Genomic DNA, 19571 nt, shown 5'->3' with positions numbered 1-19571 from the left:
TCATATAACTGTGCCGCTAGTACTAGCCTCTATAGCATATTAAAGTATAGCTTTCAATGTGTTCTTTTAAAAAGTATTTACTAACCTCCATTTCAGTGTTTAAAACATATTGTGAATAATTATCCATACTAATGGTCTTATGATAAGTTGACAAAGTCTAACAGTTTGCCGATTCGGGATTTGTTAGCTTATAAACCCAGACTTTTTTCTACTTAAAAACGAATTATCATATAATAATTACAAAAACTAACAAATAATAATAATAATGGATCGCCATTATTGCTAACTATGAGATATAAAGGGTTCTTTAATAACAACGGGTAGTTCTTCAGAATGTCAATCGTTTCGTCCACTGTGTGGCACGTGACGCCGTTCGCTGAAACTACATGTCATTCATATCCTAATGGTTTAATTTTGGCCATAAAAAAAAGGTGACCGCTTCGCCAACGTCGTTTTCAAAAAATACAGACCAATGACGCTGCCATTCCAAAAACGAAACCAAACGGTAACTTTTTGAGGATGCATTATCACCTGGTGAACCTCGTGGGTGTGGGACTCGTCCATTATGCAGCGTTTTTTTTTGTTAACGAAGCCATTCATCCAAAAATGTGCATCGTCGCTAAATATGATTTTTCGGCCAAAATCTGAATCATCTTCCAAACGATTTGCAGCCGTCAGGGAACAAACAGCGTTGTCTGTGGTCTTGAACTTTCAGCTCTTATACTGGTGTACCCAAAATTCGCCAAGCTGAAGTTTGAGAAAGACCGAGTTCTTGTGCACGTCGAGGAATCGACTGTCTCGGGTTCTGCTATACATTTTGACGAACCGCCGCAATATTCGCAGCTGATTTTGCGTTTCTTGAACGAACACTCATTTTGATGATAAATTTTTATCATTTATACGCGCTGTACAACCGTGTAATCTGCCGTGGTGATTTGGCATAAGTAACTGAATAATAAACAAAAGACTTGACAAATGTATTCAAGACAAAATGCCCGCACTGGCCATGAAAATCTACCCGCCCTGATTGGAAAACATATGTAAAGTACTTTTTTAAGAATTGTGTGGGTATTTACCCAGCTTGAAGGAATTTTAACTTTTAGTCCTTAAATAGTTTCGTAACCTTGGTTCTCACACAGTAAAAAATACTTTATCTAAAAATCCTTCATCAAAAAATAGGTAGCACCGACTTCGAGTGGTACTCATTGATGAAAGAATTAATCATTATCCTGAGGTAAAATAAATATTTGCAGTTTTTAAAGTTGTAAATGTTACTAGATAGATATTCAACTAAAGCAAAATTTACTTTCACTGGTTTTGTAGAAACTAAATTGTTTTGTTTCTATTAAAATACAACTATTTGTTTTTATTTACCTCTTGTTTTTAATATATGAATATTGAAATATTTTCTTGGAGTACATATTTTTATATTAAATTTGTAACATTAATTAATAAAAGTTCGTAGATTAAAGTAATTTTTGGTTTTTCTTTGGACTTCTGACTGTAGCTGACGTCATCTTCCTTTTTCTAAACTGTATGACTGTTTTTAAGTTAATAAGGAAAATATAAATAAACTGGTTTAAAATTATCTGAATTAGGGAAAAATTCATTTCTACCTCAAATATTGTTTTACAATTTTTTGTTTATATAAATATTCTTAGTTTCGTCAACTTTTAAGTTACTTTTATTTGATATAGCCTGTGGGTACAGTAATATGCTTTATTGTTTTTGCAAGAACAACCTTCCATTATAAAATAAAGAAAATATATTTTCTGTGACAAGGACAAAAACGTGTCGCTAAATTGTACTGACTATTTCAAATTATTAATTTCACTGTATTGTGGGCAGAAAAAAATTGGCCGCAAAATTGTTATATTATATAATGTCCTCTGTCTCAAGCAATTTAAGAAACTAATACTGATATTCAAATTCAATGAGCATTACAAGCATGTATACATGTTTGAAAAGATTACATACCCGAAAACTACATAACTTTCCATTATTATGTAAAAGAGTAATTTAATTTTAAGCATTTAGGTGTGAAATTGATGAGAGCACATATTAGGGAATAAATACAAGACGACGTGTACAAGTGAATAATCCAGGAATGACAAAAGGTGAAAGCTTTATTCTCAAGCGTCTTACGTGAATAACATTATAGAAAATAATAGACAATTATAAAACCTTTGTAATATCATGTGAAAAAAGAAAACTATTTCATGTGTAAAAATATTAATATATGTATAATAATGAATTTGACTATAATAACATCATATACTAACTATAATTTTAGTCTAAAAAGATGTAAAAATCCGCGTAGTAAATCCGAATAATACTAGTTTCATTTAAGATGTAAAAAGTAGCAATAATAGTAAATTTTATTTATTTATGGTCAGATACTAAAAAAAAACAAAAACGAATTTTAATAGGAAATATTGTAGTTCTACATGAAATACAATCGTTATTATTTCGTTTATCTTAAAAAAAAATATTATGTGATCAATACAAATAAAAAAATTATATTTCAAGTTAATTTATATATATACTCATTAAAATGAGCTTAAAAGCTTTGTCTAAACCACAGTTTATTTAAGATCTTGTACTCTTTAATTCAATTTTGAAAACATTGAACAAATCAACATGAGCACTTCTATTTTCAATATGAACATTGTGTCTGAAATATACACAAAACTTCATATAATTTGTTTTCATATGCAATTTTCTTGGGTAGCAAAGTCATATGTTTCAATTTTACAGAGTCCATAGCTTGTCTTTGAAATATACTCATATTAATATTATCATTTTCATCCAAATATAAATAGAATAAATACGAGTATATGAATAGAATTATGTAATTCTACAATTATTATGGAATTCATGGTTTATGATAAATTGATAGTGAAATATGTAAAAGTTATGATATTTAGATATTGTGAAATTTGAATACAATTACCGTTTACTCCCAACACTTGCCATAGCAATGTTATAAACGGTTTTGTTTTGATATAAGAATTATGTTTCAAAGGGATTAAATTTATCGGATGCTTGCATTTACCACCATCACCATCACCATTTCAGCCATGTGAGGTCCACTGCTGGACATAGGCCTCCCTCATCGACTTCCAAACGGTTCGGTCGGAAGCAGCCTGCATTAATTAAGTCGTACGTCCATCTCGTTGGAGGACGTCCAACGCTCCGCTTTCCGATCCGTGGTCTCCATTCGAGAATTTTTCGGCCCCAACAGCCATCTGTTCTACGTGCTTTATAGCCTACCCACTGCCAATTCAAGAAGTTAATCCGTTAGGCTATGTCGGTGACTCTCGTTCTTTTACCTATCTCCTCATTTCTGATTCCATCGCGTTAAGAAACTCTGAGAATAGCTCTCTCTTTGGACGTTTCTGAGTCTATTCACAAGGCCTTTGGTGAAACACCACGCTTTGGACCTTCGTCTTAAGGCACTGAGGTATTTTGGACGAAAAGATGTGACGGAGCTTCCCAAACGCTGCCCATCCGAGCTGGATTCGGCGATTGACAGCAAACCGAAGGTGAGTAATGAACTCTTCAATATTGATGTCCAGTCCTTCCCATTAGCTTTGCATTCCCAGAAGCTTGAAGGTGTCTTCCAAAGCGGCCGTAAACAGTTTTGGGGATATGACGTCTCCCTGTCTTACGCCTCTTTTTAAGGGAATCGCCTTCGAACTCTGTTTCAGAAGTCGCACCGACACGACATAGTGGTGTTTTTATACAGATACTTCAAAACGTCGATATACCAATAGTCAATATGGTATCGCCCATGTTTGGACCGAATCAAAGGCTTTTTCGTAATTCACAAACGCTAGATAGAGCGGGAAGTTATACTCCTCGGTTAAATGGAACTAATAGTTTTCGAATATACTACGCGTGTATAATTTTTTGTTAAAACTACATACTACCGACGTTTCGGTTAATTTTCAGCAACCATGGTCACGGGCAAACGAGATGTGAATGTCTGTCAGTTGGTCCTGTTATTTATCATCTACCGCCATCGATTTCTTAATTTTCTGGCGTACCGCTCTGGATACCGGCAGCATGCGCTTACGGTATCGCGAGGTTCTGTGATGTGGTCACGGACATTGGATTTTATAATTTTAAGGAGGGGGTCCCAGGTGTTGGATTGATTCCAGCCATCTTCCCTATTGAAATTTTGATGTTTTTTAATTTCAATAGCCTCGCGGATTAACCTCGATATGTACCTGTCACGAGCGGGGATTTGTGGTTTATCAAACCGAATATAGTGGCCTGGTTTGTCCATTGTGTGTTCACACATTGCTGACTTCGACGCGCGCCTATTTTTGATGTCTGAAATGTGTTCCTTCACCCTTGTTCCGATGCTCCTCTTTGTTTGTCCAATGTATGATAAGCCACAGTCATAATCGAGTTTGTATACACGGAACCTTAGAGGAACGGAACGGAAGAGAACAGAGGCTGGTGGATTTTCTGGAGAACGAATTACTCTTTGTGATGCATTCTTTCTTCCAAAAACCCTTTCAACGAAAATGGACATGGATAAGCCCCGATAGTTCCACGAGAAATGAGATAAACTTCATTATCACCGATAACAGACGAATATTCAAAGATGTCTCAATGAGTCACAGGGTGAAAACCGATAGTGACCACCGAATTGTGAGAGGCACGTTAAATATAAACGTTAAACTGGAATGGCCCCGTTTAATGAAGTCCACGCTTCGACCTACTTGCGCTCAAATTGAAAACCCCGAGAGCTTTTAAGTCGAGTTTTCAAATCACTTTGATTGCCTGGAAGATCACGCATCGGTGGACGAAATCAACAACAGGTTCGTAGTAACCGTCCATAGGGTTGGGTCTCAGTTCTTCAAGACTCACTACCACCACTAGAAGCTCTCCGACTGCCCCTAAACAAATAGCTGAACGATGCTCGCTTAGATTGCAATCTCCTGATGATGCTAAGTCCCCTAGCCAGCTTAATAGACGTATCTGGAAATCCCTGTGACACGACATTCGTAACTTTTATACTGCTCATCTTAAAGATACGATTGAGCGAAATAAAGGCACCAAAGTGTTCGCAAGAGAATTGTCTATTGAGCAAAGCCAAATAACAAAGTTGAAGCAGGATGATGGCAGCGTTTCGTTTAGTTTCGTTTAGTTTAGTTTCTACAAAAGCGAATGTCTTAAGGGAAGCTGAGAACATCTATGGACGACTCTACAATTCGGTTGCAAAGCCTGTTTCGAGTGCGGCTACATAACCGAGAGTCAAACTGACCCGACACTTTACCGAGGATATCCCGGACATTAGCCTTTTTGAGATTGAAATGGCCCTAAAACAGCTAAAGAACAACAATGCACCGGGTGAGGACGCAATTACTGCTGAACTTCTGAAAGCCGGTGGATCACCGGTCCTTAAAGTCCTCCAGAAGCTCTTCAAATCTCTCTTGGCAGAGGCAGAGAACAAGAGCGTAGTGGTGTTGTTCTTCAAGAAAGGTGATAACACCCTATTGAAGAACTACAGACCCATCTCACTCTTTAGCCAAGTTTACTAACTGTTTTCTAGAGTCATTGCAAATCGTCTCGAAGGCAGGTTTGATGACTTCCAGCCGCCCGAACAAGCCGGGTTCGAATTTACCAGGCCCTTATAATTATATTTTATTATTATGCTGTAAGATCTAGGTTAAATTTGGTTGAGTTAGATAACATAAAATTTAAGTTGCAATTATTAAAAAAAAAAAACTAAAAAATATTCAAAAAAATCTTATACTATTTACATATATATATACTTATATGTGTACTATAAAATTTTAATACAAGGCGGGCGATAAATCTCGATTTACTTTATCCTTCCAGAAATCGAGAGGACTTGACATCTTTCCGATAAACTGGTACATTACGGTGTTGAAAAAATGAATATTTGTTGCTTCTGAAATATATACGCGAAATGAATTCAATAACATTTACTTTCAGGCAAATATATAAGTCAGAGAGGGACTCATTTAAGTTATTATATAAGGTTTCGTAGGAGGACAGTAACTACTAACAATTTTTTTTTTTTTATAGTTATAATGTTTGACTCACACTCATCTACGCTCGTATATCTTACCTTTCATGCTTAAAATATATATTTTACGGTCATTAGCGGCGCAATTTTGTTTCTATATATAAGATAAACAATGAAAACAAAAAAAAATCTTCTTTTTTATACTATCAGTAACAACAATAATATCAGCGAAAATTCGAATAAAAATACCACAGACCTTTGCTCGTAAAAACTAAGAATAATCTGAGAAGCTATTGAAAGTAAAAAAAAAATCTTAATTTCAATAGAGAATATGGCTGGCAAACATCTCACATCTGGGATCCTCTTATCAAAAACCTAGAATTCCATGTCTTTGGCGGACACCGAGATACTTCTAGTAAATTCTGCGTTCATCCAAAGAACAAAACAACAAGACTAACTCACAGACACTTTCATCTGTTCTGCCCGTAATCAAGTTTCCTGTAAAGTAGCCAAAACCTAAGGTTTAATGTAAAATATTGTTATAAAACAACAAGAATTTAAAAATAAATCTTAAATCAGGTTGCTAAGATGAGTTTCACTTTGTGTGAGAGATTTGTATATAAGAACATATTATAATTAATTACAATGAACATAAATAAGGACTTAGGCCACTTAAAATACTGTTATTCCGTTTTCATTCTTAGCTTAATAATGAATTTTTAATAAGCTGCTTGTTACTTAATAGTAATATGACTTAAAACAAGATTAAGATACGGAAAGCATCTCACTGCATCTTTTTCAAGTATATTGGTATATTAAAAAATCTTTCATCAAATTAAGAACTGAAGACTTTAAAGTCAACCATATTCGATTCCCAAATAACATATAAATTTCTTTGTAGTTTAATTCATGAATAAATAGGATATAAAAGTAAGTTGAAAAGTGACGATAATAAAACATTGACTTGTCAATAATATCGATAAATCTGATAAACAGAGCTTTGTTCCCTTTGCAATTGTGTTACTGAAACGGCTCTTCAAACAATAATAATATATTTTCTTGGCATCTCTTTTATTTATTTTGACCTTGAAACCTCGAGGTGTAACTTATTTTATTTGTCTTTTTCACTTTTTATGGAAGAAAAAATACGTTTAAGGCTATATATTTAAAAAAAAATAACCATTGTTTTATATTGTAATTATTTTGTTAGAAGGTTTTACAATTAAAAATACATCTTAATAAAAAGATCCCTCTACTGGTATTTCAAGACAACGTGATAAAGTTAATCTGAAAACTTTTTCACTGACAACAAACCAATGTCAATAAATTCGCGTTCCCAACTTTGTTAATAAAATACAATGTGTACTATCCCGTCCACCGTCGCAATATGTAGTTATTTTATTTAACCCCGTTTTAGCAATGTAAAATATTAACAGGTGCGAAATAAAAATTAATTGTTATAGTGTTTTAAATGTTTTTTATTTATTTTTTTATGCCGTATGATATTTTATTTCTATTTTATTTACTAGATTGCTTTGAATGCTATATTTATACATTATAATTGGATAAAAATTGCGTGTGAAAACAACAAAAGTTTATTATTATAATCCCCATAAAAGACGATCATTTTAATAATCACAAGGTGGTAGAGCCTATCTGTGGTCAAGTTACTGCAACTCGTTCATGGGCTTGCTTGACTGGAGAAGTACCACCCTTTCACAGAAGATCAGCGTGAAGTGGCCTTTAATGAAGGCGTTCCGCCCGATGAGTGAGAGCACTAGTTGCTCTTTCCCTGTTCCCACCATTTCCTCTCCCTCTTCTCCAATGAAGGGTTTCGACGCATCCACTAAACTATGTTGCAGATATCACTACCTCCAACAGGCGGCCTCTGTTCAATTGTTCCCAATAGTTCGTTCCCTTTAGCATAAATAAATAATATACAAGAAAAATCAACTAAACAACTTGAGCTGTATATTTTTACAATAAAAACGTATGTATCTCTTTGTACCACTTACTTTGTCTAAAATTCATAGAATACAATAATAATACATATTTCATGTCTTGACTAGTTATAATAACTTGCTTGTAGCTCTAAAATAGATTTATGTTATAAATAAACATGGATCTTAAAATTTATGTTATAAAGCATATTGTAATAGTTTATTTCGCCTTACCCTCCGCATTATAACAAAAAGTGACACATGATTTATTCAAAACGGTAACAAGTAGTGAGATCAAAGTATTTTACATTAAATTGCCCTTTAATGTTAAAACATTATAGTATCATTAAAAGTGACCAATTCATAAATAATAACGAACTGAATAATATATTATGTAAATGTAATAAAAAATAACGTAATAAAAAAAAGTTTTACAAATTAAATATTGACGTTATAAATTTCATATAATTAAATTATTTAATATATATATATATATTTTTATATATGTATTTTTATATATGTAAATTATGATTTTATATTGTCTACAGCTATATATCTGTTTATATAATTAATATTAATGAAAAGCTGTGTAGACTGTATGGTATACAGTAAAGTATACAACAGCATAACTCAAGTCTCATACATATTTGTCATGTAAAACTTGTGACTAAAATTGAAACCTCCCTTGGGCAGGATTCTGAGTGCAATAGTCTGCACTTGGTATAGTTCAAACTCAAGAAAATACAAGTTTGCGCGTGTACAATAAAAAATACCTTAACTTCAAAATTCCAAAATATTCACCTAAGTGATCGGATCTTGGATATCAATATATAAAAAGAGTTTTTTTATGTCTTAAAAGCGGCAACATAAAGTGTTGTGGAAGCGTTGCCTGCTTTGATCAATTAATTGGTTAAATTTCAGAATTATTTGGAAACAAATTATCTTATACAATTAAAAAATCTGGTAGTACTATTTAGGAAAAATTTACTGCAGTAACCCTACCTCCTCATTTTTTGTAAATGAACTCCCTTCTTGACACATAACATCAGAACCCACTAATGAAAAAACGAAAAAAAAATCCACTACTCCTAAGATTTTATTTAAGCGGGACTATTGTATTTTTGTGAGAACAGCAAGTCAATCATTGACAAGTTTAATTGACTATCTCGTAAGTGTAGTGTACAGATGAACTGGATGAATACTTATAAGATAGACAACGGTGTATTTATAAAATTTTAGAGATCAATTTAAACTAACGCTTTCACACTAAGTGTCCGTAGTTAATTTACTCAAATAGTCTAAGCGAGACAATATGACTTAGAACTTGCCCCAGAACCCCTAAACTAACCTTACCTAAAAAATTTTTACTTTAAAAACTACAATCAATATTCAGTAAGTTTTGATTATTCCTTTGATAGGTTAGAGCTGAAAATATTTAAACAAAGAAAACCAGAATATATTATCACATAAACAATCATGGTGCCTCAGGCTTGCACATTGAAATGAATCGATTAATTCAATTAACAAAAACAATATCATAATCGGTGAATGCGGTTAGCTACAACCGATAAATTTTACAATTGACAGAAACGTACATGAATACAACTTTCATACAAATAAAGAATGAAGCACACATTTATCATTGTTCATTTGAAACAGATAAAGTTTACAACACAAAAAATAATTCATTTTATTTAAATAGTAGTCTTTTTTATTATACCTGAAACAATTTGTTTGCAACACAAGACAAAGGTAACACTTATTTTTAAAGGAGGAAATATATTTGTTCCCCTAAGTTTTGTTTGTTTGTGTTTTTTGTTTCAAACAAACAAGGTTAAAAACACAAAACGTTGTTAAAAGTCACTTTAATAAAGAGTGCATTTGTTTAAACTAAAGCTTTTTCCGTTTTTTAACTCGGCCTTACCTGACCTCTCCACTACTTGAAGTAGGCTGGTAAAAATAAAAGAAAAAATTAAAATATTAGGACGGTAGTTAGTAAATAATATAGGCTGATTAAACAATATTTATTTTCCTCAATCCACTTCTGACTGTAACATCTGAAGGGAAGACATTTATTACAATAGCAAATTCAACAAGCGTGGTGATGTTAGACTAAGATTAGTATAATTAAAAAAAAAAACTTAAGTCTCTTGAACAGTTTCGCCTCTACACATGATTCCCTACTAATACATTTTTATATATAATAGGTACTTTAAATATAACCAGTCTAATATTCCTAACAATCAATAAAAGTAAACATTTATATTTTATAAATAATATAAAATATTTGGTATATAAAATTGTATAAACTTGTATGAAATTGTATAAAACAAATTTATTGTTTACAAATTTACTGCACTATGAATTACTTACAATTTTTAGGTAATCTTCTGTATGTCAACCATTTTTAGCCACTTTTTAACCATTATTAGCTAAGTATGAAAGGAAATTGAAAACAACACTAGCAATAATACGATTTTCCCTATACAAATAAAATTACATAAAGGAAATACTATAAAATATCTAACAAAAAATTACTAACAATTTTTATAACAAATCTTTATATCTATTAACAATGTTTATATTTATTCATATACTGTATACTTTTATAATATGGACTAGTAAAGTCGTTTGCACACAATTTATGGGTAATAAAAGAAGCGGTTGGACAAAAGAATAAAGGTTTTACTAGTTCGATCCCCCGAAGACTAGCTTAATATATTTTTCCTAACAAAGTCAATCATGTGCGTGACAGACAATTTATTTTTGAAGATGTGATTACATCGTTCACATATATTATCATAAGTTTTCATAATTAATCCAAATTTTCTTTATATTAATATTGAAATAATTAATTATTGATAACAAAGACGAAACTTCTCAACATTGCAAGGGTGCGAGGTCCATCGCGTAGCAGCGAGAGGAGCTTTAACAATGCTTGGGACTTGATACCCAAGTTTAGGTTTAAAATGCCCTTATCTAACGCGCATTAAACGCTCACCTCTACCGTCCTACTTCCTTTCTCTACCTAACCAAATTTTAAAAGAACCTACTAGGACTGCCTTTGAAGTATATTCTAAGTATAACCTGATCTAAGTTCTGGACAGGCCCAAGTTTTTTAGTACGTTGTAGAGAGAATCAGCTGTTATACATCTCGGTCCCACATCTACCGCGTACAAATCCACAATTAACGCATTTCTAGTGAGTTCGTTAGTGAGATCGTAATATTTATTGACCATGATGGCATGGTCTTTGGGGAATTTATTATTGTTTCTCATACGTATCCATCATTATAGTCCAATCCGGAGCCACTTTAAGGAAAGAGTAAGGCTTGACGTTTGATTTTATAGCCCGAGAGCCTTCTCTCACAAAATCTATTGATTGCTCCTTCATGGTTATTTCTTTTTGTGCTCTAGCTACTGAAAGACTAACCGCTTCACGTATGATCTCTAGAACCCTTTCGTGACGAAGGTATTGACCGCTATCCAGGAATATCTTACTTCTCACCAGCAAATCCTTACCAGCTTTTTCTACAAATAGTTCTTTCGGTACCTTTACCCCATCTTACTACATTACTCTGATGATTTTTAATTTATTATTGTAATATATTTATAAATTGATTCAGGTATATTTCTTCGCACTTCTAAAAATACTTAATAATTCTTAAAAACATTGAGATAATACTCTAAAATACAGGAAATACACAAAAAAATGTTCTGTCAATTTAGTTATTATAAATGGCAATATTAAAAATAGCAATAAGCTGCAATGAGACACCATTAATCGAAGATTTTGAGTATTCAAAGTCATAAACGCCTTTTTAAAATTTTGTGTTTAAATATATGTTTTGCATATACTTTTCCTTTTTGGGTTAATGACAAATAAATATAAATAAAATGATGAAATTTACATACCTCTCCGGCTTATTATAAAATTTTACGGGTTTGGGCTAGTCTCAAATTTAATGGCATTAAATAGAACCAGTTAAAGTTGTAAAGTCGTTGGAATTGAAGTTCTTTCTAGCTGCAAAAATACAATAGTTATGAAAATTACTAGGACTGCTTGCAACAATTCTAATTCTATGAATAAGAAATTTTAAGCAGTTTAGTTGTATTTTATTTTGAGTGTGTGAAAGAAAATTCTGAAAAAAGTGAACCATCTAAAAGTTTTCTCTTTCAGATTATAGGTAAATATTATTTCGTAGGTAATCTTGAATAATTTTTATATATTTTATTTTTATTACTCTGCAGATTTAAATAATATGATCTCTAATATTTTTAGAGACTCCTAGTAGTTTGTACTCTCGCCTCTATTTATACCAACATTGTTGTGACTACACTTGCACAGGTGGCTACGCAGGTGGTTATGCGGCTGACACCTGATAATTTCAACTACCCTCAATTATTAGTTTTTCAAATAATAAGAATTGCATCAATATATGTATAGAGTTAGATTACCTTATAAACAGAATAAAAGATTAGTTTGGCGAAACGGTTATTACGAATGTTATTAATATGGTTCTGTAGTGGATTCATATAACAACAATTTTTAGTTTCTCAAAAAGCACTGTTTGTTATTGTATATTACACAGAAATTATAAGGAGATGGTGTTTGTTATATAGTGAATTGCGAGGTCACACGAGTTTCTCGACAAATAACCGGCTGTCTGCGAGACGAATAATGACGGTCGTATTTTCACAAACATTATTGTTCCTCTGAAACATTACAGATTTCCAAGTCACAACTGGAAGATGTATTACGTATTTTAATGTGAAATAAAATCATCCACAGCAAGTAATATAATGTGTGTGTATCCTTTATATTATAAATGGTAAGAATAGTTAAAATACCACTTAATTTTACTTTAGTATAAAATTAAAAGGGAGATGTTTTTCACCGTCCTAAAGTAATTTATAAGATATGTTTATTTTTGCTGTAAAATTTTAACGGATTTATATAAGATGGTTACAAGCGTCCCTATCACACAATAAACTTATACACCAAGTATAATATATAAATTCTAATCTATAAGTTCATTTCTAAAGTCTTTAACAAAACTCAATTAAAATGTTATATTTTTTGTTGAATATATCAGAATAGAATATTCTATTACTGTCAAAGTTAAGACCATTTTCAAACTTGGCTTTTTGAGGATAATAATCATTTGGCGACCAGTTTATGTTCAAAAAAATATCACATGATAATTAAATATATGTAATTATAATAATACATAATAAATACAGCTTTTTCTGTTTCTCACTCCAGGTCAAATTAGATGAAAAAAAGATCAACAGGCCTCTAAAATTACAAACAGCGACAGATTTCTGTTTGTAACTGGTGTTACTGAAGCTGATATCACTTTTGGTATTACAAAGATCCTAGCAACCTTCGAGCCAGTTGGACAAAGATCAAATAAAGGTAAGACATAATAGCGTCGTTGATAAAACTTTAAAACATGTCTTTGATATAACTTTGCAAGCATTATGCCATCTTGTTTACTCATATAAAAAGCGAGGACATTATCACCTGAAAAAAATTTTGAGCAAACGGAGAAAACTGAAAAAATTACTCAATAATACTGCAGTTTACATATTATTTATGAGTATTTTTTTTTAAGTCATACACAAGACTCAGTACATATTAAGGAATATACAAATGCCTATTAATTTTTTAGTCTTAAACATAAGCAAAATAACTTGTTCAGGATTTATTTTATCTATCTGCGGGCCTAAAACTCTTGCTACAAACATATGACAATTTAACATATTTTTTGGTACCGATAAAAATGATGTGGATTCCAATAATAATTTTGTAAAATTCCTACTATTATTTTTTCGTTAATTACTTTCATATAAGCACCGGCACCCGCACGGTGTATCCATTGAAAGCTAAGGGGTTTCGTCTCTGTGTTTTTCACTTTTATTAAAACATAGAAGATGTATTAGGAACTCTGGCACCAGGTAATTTTACGTTATTGGTGTTAATAAATATCGAAACTTTCTGATGTAAAAAATGTTTAATATTAAATCTAAGGCTCTAACATGTATTTAAAAAAATAATTATAAATTTTAGTCAATGATCTTAACGATGGAAGATTCTACATAAACTATACAAGACAATTTTCGCGTTTTGTTTTTTTTTTGTCCAAAACGTTAAGGTCCCTAATAAGCAAAGTAACATTATTTATTATCAAGTTTCGCGTTAAGCCACAACAACATGACACGAAATAACTAAATCACCTAGTAAATCATCCTTTTATCAGTATTCTATTTATATATTCAACCTTATAAATTACGTATTTCATTAAACTATTATTATTTTTTGTATAAGTCTGTGGTATAACTTTGTAATTAAGAGAGTATGAGTTTATATTTATTTTATCTTTTTGAATTTAACAATTTCCTATGAAGTCAATGTATTAAAGTACCATATAAAGCATTAAGACTAGGGTAGAAATACTTTTAATGAAATAATACTTTAACATAAACTAAGTTGCCTGATTTTTCATTATTTCTCACATGATTAGGTTTTTCTGTTGGTGTTACAATGAACTTATAATAAAATGTAAATAATAATAATAATAGATAAAAATTTAAGCATAAATTACCATTTTATATGCTGTAACAAGGATATCACTTTTACCGCCATCGGCTTTATTTCCACCTATATTAGGTAGAATTCTCGTTAAGCATGTCACTTTACCTTTAAACTACATCATTTATTAATAACACATAATAAGTAAATTAATTTATACTATTTTTCCCTACTGATTCGAGATCAAATAAGAGGCATATAATTTGTTATGTTTAGATTCAAAGTAAATATCTAGTCATAAATGCCTCGTTATATTAAAAAAAATTACCCTTAGTTACTTTAATTGCATTTTTATCGCAAGATTGACAACAACAAATTAATTCGATTCTGATCAGGGAACCGATATAGTATAAGATCAAACAGCAAACGTCTATGATACTTGGTTTATGATCTGGCAATAGATTTATTAAACTACTCTCAAAGTTCGGCTACATCAATTCTACTTGGTTCTATAAACGAGCGAGTGGGAGCGGTGTGCGAGTGACAACTCTCATTTATTTTTGGCTAGAAGTCTAATGCACCGATTACTAGTAACAATGTTATAAATGTAAAAATGACTTAAACAATTCTATAAATACTTCTTTCACTTTGTATCATAAGTAAAATTTTGGAAATTCGACTTCTAACTTGTTATATTTAATCTTTGTTCTTTGTTCACGTCTGTTTATAAAGAATTTTGGATTGAAAATTACCTATACATTTAGTACATTTTATCCAACTTTTACTACTCAAGAATAATTTTCGGAATAGAAATTTATTTGTTTCTGTACACAACTCGAAGAATTTAATGAATCATACCTAAAGCAATTTATTTTTCTTAAAATAAAAATGTTTTTTGACACGATTTATTAAAGAAACTCATCAGGAAGTCTCTGAATGGGTAAAATTTAATGCTACAATAAATAAGCAGCCTCAAGTAAACTTTTCGTTGTTTATACAAAGCACAGGTCCAGTCATATGTGGAATACCGCTCTCACATTTGGAAAGGCTAAGCCAAAAGTCACCAAACTGCTTTGGATTTCGTGGACGTGCAAATAGGATTTTTGCTGGCCAGAACTTCGTTAAAGCCAATATAGTTAGCCTTGAGCACAGGTGCAAAGTAGGGAGCCTCTCAATTTTCTACAGGCTATACTGTGGAAAGTGTGTGCAGGAATTGCACGCCTTCTTTTTTTTTATCATTATATGTACAACCATACAATCAGCGGACGTCTCTTTGTTGTATTCTTTCGTTGCATCCAGACGAAACGATATGATTCCTCCTTCCTCATGAGCACAGCACACGATTGGAACAGTTTCTTTGTTTTTGTAAGTTTTCTTCGCTTTTTCAATTTATGTGACTTCAAGTATAGAATGAATAGGTTGTTACTGAGATAGTGCGTTCCACACCTACTACTTAGTTTTCACTAACAAACGGGTTAAATTACTGTAAAGTTCTATTCAGTCATTATTAAAAATAATACTTTTATATAAATCTAAAATCTTATTTATATTTACTCTACGAATTGAAAGGGACTGGAAAAAATCCATCATAAATTCTTACGAATTATCCTATCATAATATTTTTATGGGAGATGAATACCAATGTTACAGAAAAATAAACTTTCATACGCCGTTGTTTGGTATAGCGTAATTAAATTTTTATTTATTTTAATAAAATTTCATTTTATTTAACAATTGCAGATTTATTACATATTTATTTTTGGTAGGGAAATATAGAACCCTTCAAATAAAAGACTAAAACGTTCTGTATCAAGAAAAACTATTTTAATTTAGACTTTTATGATATAAAATATATTCTTGCATTATGATTTTTCACCTGATTAATTTATTCGAAAAACTATAAGTTTTCATTACCTGAAATATAATAAGAAATGGAATGTAATACAAAACCCATATAAATAACCTGGCTAAACTGCTTTATGTTATAATTAAAAATGTGGAGAAAGCCAAAGGTCTTTATTATTATCTTTTTATACTTGACTATGATTTCCGGGAGTACATTTTCAAATGAATAGATATATATATATATATATATCTATTCATTCCACTATTACTCTAATAACTACATAAAATGTAAAAAATATGATTAAGAGATCTTGTCTTATCATTACTGTTCAAAGGGACATGGGAAGTTTTGATATTTTAAGGTTACAAAGCAGGATATTATTTGTAGGTGACTTAGTTATCATATTTAGAACAGAATCAAAAACTCTGTAATAAAATCAGTCGTTGATGACAATACACAAGTGGGTTTAGAAATTAATCTATCCCATATGTATCTCACTGAACAAATTACCTTAAATGAAATAAAAAATTTCGGATATAACTACGAGATTCTTATTATTCTATAACTACATACTCTCTATTCAAAACCTTGGTTTTATTTTAATGACTACACGCGAAAATTACTTTAACCCGAATAGTAGTCGTTTGAAAGTCAGATTGAACGAACTTGACTCTAGAGGCTCTAGAGAGACTAGTTATCCTTTGAGACTATATCTATATATGTACAAAAGAGATTTACAGACAGAGTAAAAGCTTAAAAGTTAAATAAAAAATGTATGTTAAATCAAAAGTAACAACTTTTAGACATGTTATAAAATTCGACTCTAGTTTTGTACACAATTTTCTTTTTCCCCTTAGGTCAAATAATATAATATAATGACTATTTTTATTTTTTGTAATTGATGTATTTATATTTCATTACAGTCTTTTTAACATATTACAATATCTCTCACAGGTATTACTGACTAATAAATAGCGATAGCTAAAAGTTTTGTGAATAAGTATTTAAATAAAACTATGGTTTAGGACCCGATTACGCGAATTTATTATGCTACATTTTACCCGAGGATTAGAACATTTTATAGTGATCGTGATTCAAAGGCAGGTGGGATAACAATGTCTATCAGTTAGAACAATTGATTGTCATCATTTTTTTTATTTCTTTGTTAAAATTAGGATAATACAAAATAAAAGCATGATAAAATTTCTTGAGAAATCCAAAAATTACAGTTTTATTTAATGTACTTATAGACTTGTTATAAATAGGCAATTTTCGCGTCTAAATATTTTAAGTAAAACGTTTCCGTTATACGATTTGAGACCAATTTCTTTAGTTATTTATAAATAAGTCATAACAGACAACCCATTTTGATCTCCATGATTGACGCCTATTTACGTAAGAACATAGGTTCGAAATCATTTTAAACAGACAGTAAGTAGTGAGTAAAAACATATTTATACTTATATCTGAATTTCACATCCTATTTTTACTTATATGGAAATATAAGTGCTACTTACTTTGTCTATATAGCCTAATATGACGACGACGTACGATGCCTTTAAAGTATCACGTTGCACACAAACAGCCAAAATAAAACCACAATCAAAAGAGAGATAAAAAGATAATATTGATTATTGAAGCCTGTTGGTGAAGTGATTTATCTATTAACTAATCAACATTCTTATAAAATGGAAACTTAAAAAATATATATATTACTGATTGTCCTATTAATAGCGTTAGTATGGTCCTGTTTAACCAATGATCTGAAACAATTTGAGTAATTTAAATTTATTCTAATATTATCCGGTACCTGCCGCTTTGTCCACATACTAAACAAAATTGGGATACTCGTTATTATATATATAGCTTAAAGATGGTAGACTCCCTCCTTTTGGAAGTCGTTTAAAAATCAGCCTAAGTTAATACTCGTGACATTACCGATGTCCATAGGTCTAGCTCCTGTTCCTCTCATTTTTCTATATTTTAATATCGTATTCGATGTTGTTACAATTATTAGATACCATAAATCTGATATTTTTTAAATAAAAATATTTGTTATCGTTGTTATGTCACACAAGGCTTAAATATTGACAGATGTGATTGATGTCAAAATATACTGAATATCCCAGACAATTTGTCGTTGAAAAAATATGCTCAGCAGGTTTCAGAACATGTGTAAACAATAATTCAATAATTTAAATTCACTTTCACTTGACGTATAAAAATATACGATTTTGAGTTTTTTGTTGGATTATAAAGTTTTTTAAAAATTGACTAGAAAAAAATCATATTTTTTTAAATTATGCAAATTTTTGGCTCAAAATAGGTCTGTTTGTCTTTAGTATAAAAATAATAAACGTATACCGTAAACGATTATATAAATAATTAAAGAAGGATTTATCTGAATATGTGTGTAAATACAAACTTTATACAGATATAAAACTTATAATTTTAAACGCATTTGTAAATATACAAGAAATACTTGAATATTAATTGCTTAGAAAATTTCTCGCAGCTGAGAGACAGGTTTACAAAAGGGGAACCATTCACTTTTGTAAAAGATGGAGCCCTCTGCCACAATGCGTGGTCTGTAGAAGCATCTTTGGCAGAAAAATATACCCTTCTGTTGGATTGGCCGGGTATATGCCCAAATAAAAATGTGCCGGAGTCGATGAAGAGAAAAGTGGCTAAAGATATGATTATTAACAAAACCCAACTCTTAGAAGAGATTATTTATGCATGGAATTATCATCCACGTATTGCGGAGACAGTGGAATTCTTCATTGATAGCTAGTCGCTCAGATTTTTTCCCCCTTCGAGCTCTTCGGGCTCGAATTAAACGGGTAGGTCCTATCGGGCCACCCACCCCTCCCGGTGACGCTGTAAAAGCCAACAGAGCTAACAGATACAGTCGAAACTAAAAAAAAGCTCACATTTTGAGTTTTGATGGCAGATAACGATGGCTCAACTAAATAATGACTTGTATTAACATTAAAATCACTTTTCTTTAAAATTTTGCAAATTTTAAAGTGTAATTTAATACTTAATATACAAAAGTCAAATAAATGGATAATTGATTTGATTGTTTTTTTTTTTATAAAAACATATTAAAATAATAAAACAGTACAATATCACTTTATAATTAATATTTTATATGAAATCTTGCAGACCATCTTATAATTTGGCTAGGGTCTGCACATTTGATATTTCACCATACACTTACTTCCTCACAAACATAGTGAGC

General features: G+C 31.1%; 1 long non-coding RNA gene and 1 pseudogene across 1 annotated transcript; one reads left to right on the top strand and one right to left on the bottom strand.

Annotated features, from left to right (window-relative positions):
- Positions 1–4392: 4392 nt before the first annotated feature.
- LOC133319025 (uncharacterized) lies at positions 4393–5651 on the top strand (annotated as a pseudogene).
- An 11879-nt stretch (positions 5652–17530) lies between these two features.
- Positions 17531–18396, bottom strand: LOC133319072 (uncharacterized). Its single transcript, XR_009752764.1, has 2 exons — positions 18266–18396; positions 17531–18090 (listed from the first exon to the last, which is right to left on the bottom strand). It is a non-coding gene; the product is annotated as an uncharacterized LOC133319072 (long non-coding RNA).
- Positions 18397–19571: the final 1175 nt, after the last annotated feature.

This window comes from Danaus plexippus, chromosome 11 (assembly GCF_018135715.1).
Source record: "Danaus plexippus chromosome 11, MEX_DaPlex, whole genome shotgun sequence".
Lineage (NCBI taxonomy): Eukaryota > Metazoa > Arthropoda > Insecta > Lepidoptera > Nymphalidae > Danaus > Danaus plexippus.
This window is presented reverse-complemented; position numbering and strand designations above follow the sequence as displayed.